The sequence below is a fragment of the Sinohyriopsis cumingii genome, chromosome 3 (genome assembly GCF_028554795.1).
Source record: "Sinohyriopsis cumingii isolate HCF-2022 chromosome 3, ASM2855479v2, whole genome shotgun sequence".
Taxonomy (NCBI): domain Eukaryota; kingdom Metazoa; phylum Mollusca; class Bivalvia; order Unionida; family Unionidae; genus Sinohyriopsis; species Sinohyriopsis cumingii.
In genome coordinates, this window is record NC_142963.1 from 125,913,994 (window position 1) to 125,919,993 (window position 6,000).

The following is a 6,000-nucleotide window of genomic DNA, read 5'->3' on the forward strand; positions in this document are numbered from 1 at the left end:
TGGGTATGTGAGAAAGCTTGCCAGTAGCTTCTCGTGGGTTGGTGGTTCTTTCTGGGCTTTTCCTGGGTTCTTCTCCACCATTAATACTGGCCACCATGTATAACCTATCGTGTGCTGAAAAATGGCACTAAACCCCACAACAACAACAACAGCAAAGAAAATCTTATGAAAACTAGACCAAGGAAAGCTGGCTTATCACTCAAACAGGAAAATCACATTTTTAGTTCCAGTGACATTGACCTTGGACCAACAGACCTGTAATCAATAGGCTTCTAGTTTTTCCCATGGACAAAACATATATATTGTTGTTGTTGTTGTAGGGTTTAACGCCATTTTTCAGCACAAGATAGGCTATACATGGCGGCCAGTGTAATTGGTGGAGGAAGAACCCTGGAAAACCCCAGGAAGAACCACCAACCCACGAGAAGCTACTGGCAGGCTTTCTCATGTACCAATGTTAGCCAAGCCTCAGGCCAGACTCGAACTCACGCAAACAGAGGTGAGATGGCAATGATCCATAACAGAGAGCGCTTTAGACCACTCAGCCATTCGGGGCCCCCAAAACATATACAAGAGTAGGAGAAAAAATATGACAACAAACTTAAAGTTATGCTGCTGAAAATGTGTTGTATACTTATGAATAGATGCATGGATGGATGGACCTAAAACACCTTGAATACTTATGGGCAGATAAATAGATGGATGGACCTACAACACCTTGCACACTTGTGGCAGATAAATAGATGGATGGACCTACAACACCTTGTATACTTAGGGGCAGATAAATAGATGGATGGACCTGAAACACCTTGTATACTTATGGGCAGATAAATAGATGGATGGACCTGAAACACCTTGTATACTTAGGGGCAGATAAATAGATGGATGGACCTAAAACAACCTTGTATACTTAGGGGCAGATAAATAGATGGATGGACCTAAAACACCTTGTATACTTATAGGCAGAAAATAGATTGATGGACCTAAAACAACCTTGTATACTTATGGGCAGATAAATAGATGGATGGACCTAAAACACCTTGAATACTTATGGTCAGATAAATATATGGATGGACCTAAAACACCTTGTATACTTATGGGCAGATAAATAGATGGATGGACCTACAACACCTTGTATACTTAGGGGCAGATAAATAGATGGATGGACCTAAAACACCTTGTATACTTAGGGGCAGATAAATAGATGGATGGACCTAAAACACCTTGTATACTTATAGGCAGATAAATAGATGGATGGACCTGAAACACCTTGCACACTTGTAGGCAGATAAATAGATGGATGGACCTAAAACACCTTGTATACTTAGGGGCAGATAAATAGATGGATGGACCTAAAACACCTTGTATACTTATAGGCAGATAAATAGATGGATGGACCTAAAACACCTTGCACACTTGTAGGCAGATAAATAGATGGATGGACCTAAAACACCTTGTATACTTATAGGCAGATAAATAGATGGATGGACCTAAAACACCTTGTATACTTATAGGCAGAAAATAGATTGATGGACCTAAAACAACCTTGTATACTTAGGGGCAGATAAATAGATGGATGGACCTAAAACACCTTGAATACTTATGGTCAGATAAATATATGGATGGACCTAAAACACCTTGTATACTTATGGGCAGATAAATAGATGGATGGACCTGAAACACCTTGCACACTTGTAGGCAGATAAATAGATGGATGGACCTAAAACACCTTGTATACTTAGGGGCAGATAAATAGATGGATGGACCTAAAACACCTTGTATACTTAGGGGCAGATAAATAGATGGATGGACCTAAAACACCTTGTATACTTATAGGCAGATAAATAGATGGATGGACCTAAAACACCTTGTATACTTATGGGCAGATAAATAGATGGATGGACCTAAAACACCTTGTATACTTATGGTCAGATAAATATATGGATGGACCTAAAACACCTTGTATACTTATGGGCAGATAAATAGATGGATGGACCTGAAACACCTTGCACACTTGTAGGCAGATAAATAGATGGATGGACCTAAAACACCTTGTATACTTAGGGGCAGATAAATAGATGGATGGACCTACAACACCTTGTATACTTATGGGCAGATAAATAGATGGATGGACCTAAAACACCTTGTATACTTATAGGCAGATAAATAGATGGATGGACCTGAAACACCTTGCACACTTGTAGGCAGATAAATAGATGGATGGACCTAAAACACCTTGTATACTTAGGGGCAGATAAATAGATGGATGGACCTAAAACACCTTGTATACTTATAGGCAGATAAAGAGATGGATGGACTGACAGATGGCCATCACTATATGAATAGCCCATACACACCTTCAGTCAGTGGGTTAAAAATTATACAATTGTATGACAAATTTTGTTGATAAATATTGTACAAAATGTATCACTAATTTTGAGGGAAAAAAATTATACAGAATGTATGAATAATTTTTTTATATTCAACTTTGAAAGCATTGCAGAAAGAATACAAAGTCCTGTCTTCCTCAATATTTTATTTATTTAGCATAACTGATTATGTTTATCTTTAAAATATTTAAGTTTCTTGGGCTTGACATATAAAGCTGTTTCAATGTGAGAATGCCATCATTATGGTAAGGATGGTGGCCTCCATTATAAAATATTATTAAAATTATAAACCTTACTTTGAGTTATTTTCACCAATCAAGGTGCTGCATTTGCACATTTTGAATAAGATTTCTGAATTAATGTTTACTGCTCAAATTTTGTTACCTGTATAGTACGTAAGGGTTGTACTAGGTCTGTACCAAATTAAACACTATTACCATATATGCTCACTTATAAGATGAGTCAAACTGCAAACAACAAAGATCCAGATCTGCCAAGGCACAGTGCACCTGCAGATCAGGGTCTATATTGTTTATTCTACTGATTACTAGTAGCAAACTGCACAGACCCAGATCTGCTGGCGTATTAGGGCGATTGTTTCAATTTAATCGTCACAAAGATTACTTGATTGATTTATCTGAACTGCAACTGCAAATTCCATTTATCAAAACAGTACTTTCAGTTATAAATGAATCCCCTTTCATGGAATATCTGTGAATTCATACAACAGACCATATTCCAATAATGGTTTAATGTTATTCTGAAAATAAAGGTTTTAACTTTATTACATTTTAAGTATATTACATTTTAAGTACTCTTCTAAATGCACTAGTGTTAAATGTATATTAATTAACATTTGAATAACAGTTAAAGTCTATTAATTGACATATGAATAATAGTTAAAGTGTATTAATTAACATTTGAATAATAGTTAATTGTGTATTAATTAACATTTGAATAACAGTTAAAGTGTATTCATTGACATTTTAATAACAGTTAATTGTGTATTAATTAACACTTGAATAAGAGTTAATTATGTATTAATTAACATTTGAATAACAGTTTTTGGTGAGCACTTCTGGTTGTATCAAATCACAATCTCAAGTGATATTATTACATACTGCTGGAGATTGTTTCAAAAGTGTACAGCAATAGCACACATGACTTTGAAGAGTACTGGACAGTTCTGAGTAAAGAGGTGCATTGCTCATTGAAAATACATGCATAATGCTACATCATTCTCAAGCTTCATTGTTTGTCTTAAAATAGCCTATATACCATTTCTTAATGTCTCACCATAGTAATACATGATGCTGATATCTCTTGTTTTCCTGTGTGAGAGTCAGGGAATGACAGCAGAAATAAAAAATAAATAAACTGAACACTTTCAGTTGCCTTTATCACTTTAACATCAATGAAACAACAGACAAATGAGCACATTTATTGTCAATGGAAAATTTAAAATATCTAAGAGGAAGAGATGCATCTGGGCTGCAAAGCACATCAAGAATAAACTAGATTATAATCACTTAACATCACATTTATTTTAAATTTTGTTTTACATAGACAGTGATTATAATCAATTAACACAACATTTAAAAATGATTACATAGACAATGAGTATAATCAATTAATACAACATTTAAAAATGACTACATAGACAAGGATTATATGCATTCAGAATGAGCATCAGAACTAAAATATCATTATTTTAAAATAAATATAACAAAACCTGCAGAGTAATGGCTTAACTGATATCTAATAAGAAAAGTTACATAATGAAATAATGTTAAGTTAATTAACAATGTAGAGAGAGACTAGGAATCTATTCTTTTTCTTCAATTTTACATCAGTTTTCACTATTGGGCATATCTTCTGTGAGTTAGCTTTGCATTTCCACACAAGGTACTATATTTTAAACTGTTGCATAACAGAAACATTTCTTTGATATGCATTGAGGAACAGATAAATATATACTAACACCGAAATTAAATTTTATTTAATTATGAATGCTTTTAAAGAACTGCGATAATGAGAAAATATTATACATGTGTCATCATCTTGAATTTAAACATATAAATTCAGTGAGTTTGACAATAAAAAGCTTATCTGATTTCCATACCACTGGTCTTTCACCAATCAAGGGTTTAAGTTACATGCGGATCACTTAAGCCAATACAGTTCCTTTACCTAAGGAACTTTAATTTTATGTTTATGATTATTAGTAGTAGAGTTCCTATTGCTAAATTATTATTATTATTATTATTATTAAAGGGGGTCCAAGGCTCTTACCTTTACAGATCAGTGACATCTCACCTTTCTGCTCATATGTTTGAGTCATTGGCTCAGCCAACATGGGTATGTGTGAAAGCTTGCTAGTAGTTTCCAGTGGTTTGTGATTCTTTCTGGGGTTTTCCTTGGTTCGTTGTACACCATATACACTGGCTACCATATATAGCCTGTCATGTGTTGGAAAATGGCATTAAGCCCACAACAACAGCAACATTATTTGTTACTTTTTATTATTATTAACATTGTTATAGTTGTTGTTTAATTAAGTTCAGCTTTAATATTGTACAGTAAGTGAAGTAACATTACGAACACTTCACATAGATGAAATATTGTTGGTAATCTGAATTACACAGCCTAGCTGTTGACATGAAAACAGCAAAATCTAGGAAACATTTTATTATTTCAACATAAATACATTGTTCATGGACCCTACAGTATTTCTGGAATGATCCATGTATGACTTTAATGGAGGCATTGATTTGAACTGTAATTAGTAACATTTGCATGTACAAGGATATCAGCTTTCTAAAGTATGAAAAAAGCGTCGTTTCCAATCAAATACCTCTGATGTTATTAGTGATATTTTTGTCTGGAAGCCTGTATTTTGTTACCTTAAAATTTAAGATGCCATTCGTGTCATTTAGTCACATTAAAGTACTACTGGTAACTTCCCGATCGATCTCAAACATGGTAAATAATGATGGATCTCTGACAATCTCCACATTTTGATGTCTTACAGGGACCTAAAAGACAACCGATTCATATTACAATCTAACCTTTACTTACTATTCGATCAGTACATGAAGGAAAAAGTGATGTCTTACAACCGGTGATTCGATTACTCCCAGTGCCGTAAGAACTGTAGTCTTAAATATGTTTGTAACAAGCCCGCAAAACAAGTTATAAAACACTCTCTGTACAAATTGTGACTCTCATGTTGTGGTGATATGCAATTCTTTTCTAACAAAACATAATTCATACGTACTTTTTGGTGGATAGATAGTCACGAGATGAATGAGCTGGCTGTTTTAAAAGAAAAAAGAACCCTGATCACAAAGGGGTCAGCTTTGACGTAAATGCTCCCTTGATACACTCAAGTTCCTTGGTGATATGTAAACAGCTTTAGCAGTATGGTCATGTGACAAAACAAACAGCGTGTTCGATTGGCCCGTTCCAGATATTAATTTTCAAATGGCTCTAAAGGTTGAGTCCAGTCCTTGGGATTACGTCCATTACAAAGAAATTAGAAGAAGGGGGTTATGTTTATATATAACGCATTATATTTTGTTTTTAGGACAGAAGTTGTCGTTGAACTTAT

The 6,000-nt window shown here is 34.5% G+C and overlaps 1 protein-coding gene across 1 annotated transcript in view; it reads right to left on the bottom strand.

Annotated features, from left to right (window-relative positions):
- Positions 1-5,607, bottom strand: part of LOC149803789 (annexin-B12-like) — a 68,473-nt gene extending 62,866 nt beyond the window's left edge. Inside the window, exon 1 of the mRNA XM_089953586.1 lies at positions 5,469-5,607. The gene's annotated coding sequence lies outside the window, so the exon portion shown is untranslated. The remainder of the gene's footprint in view (positions 1-5,468) is intronic.
- Positions 5,608-6,000: the final 393 nt, after the last annotated feature.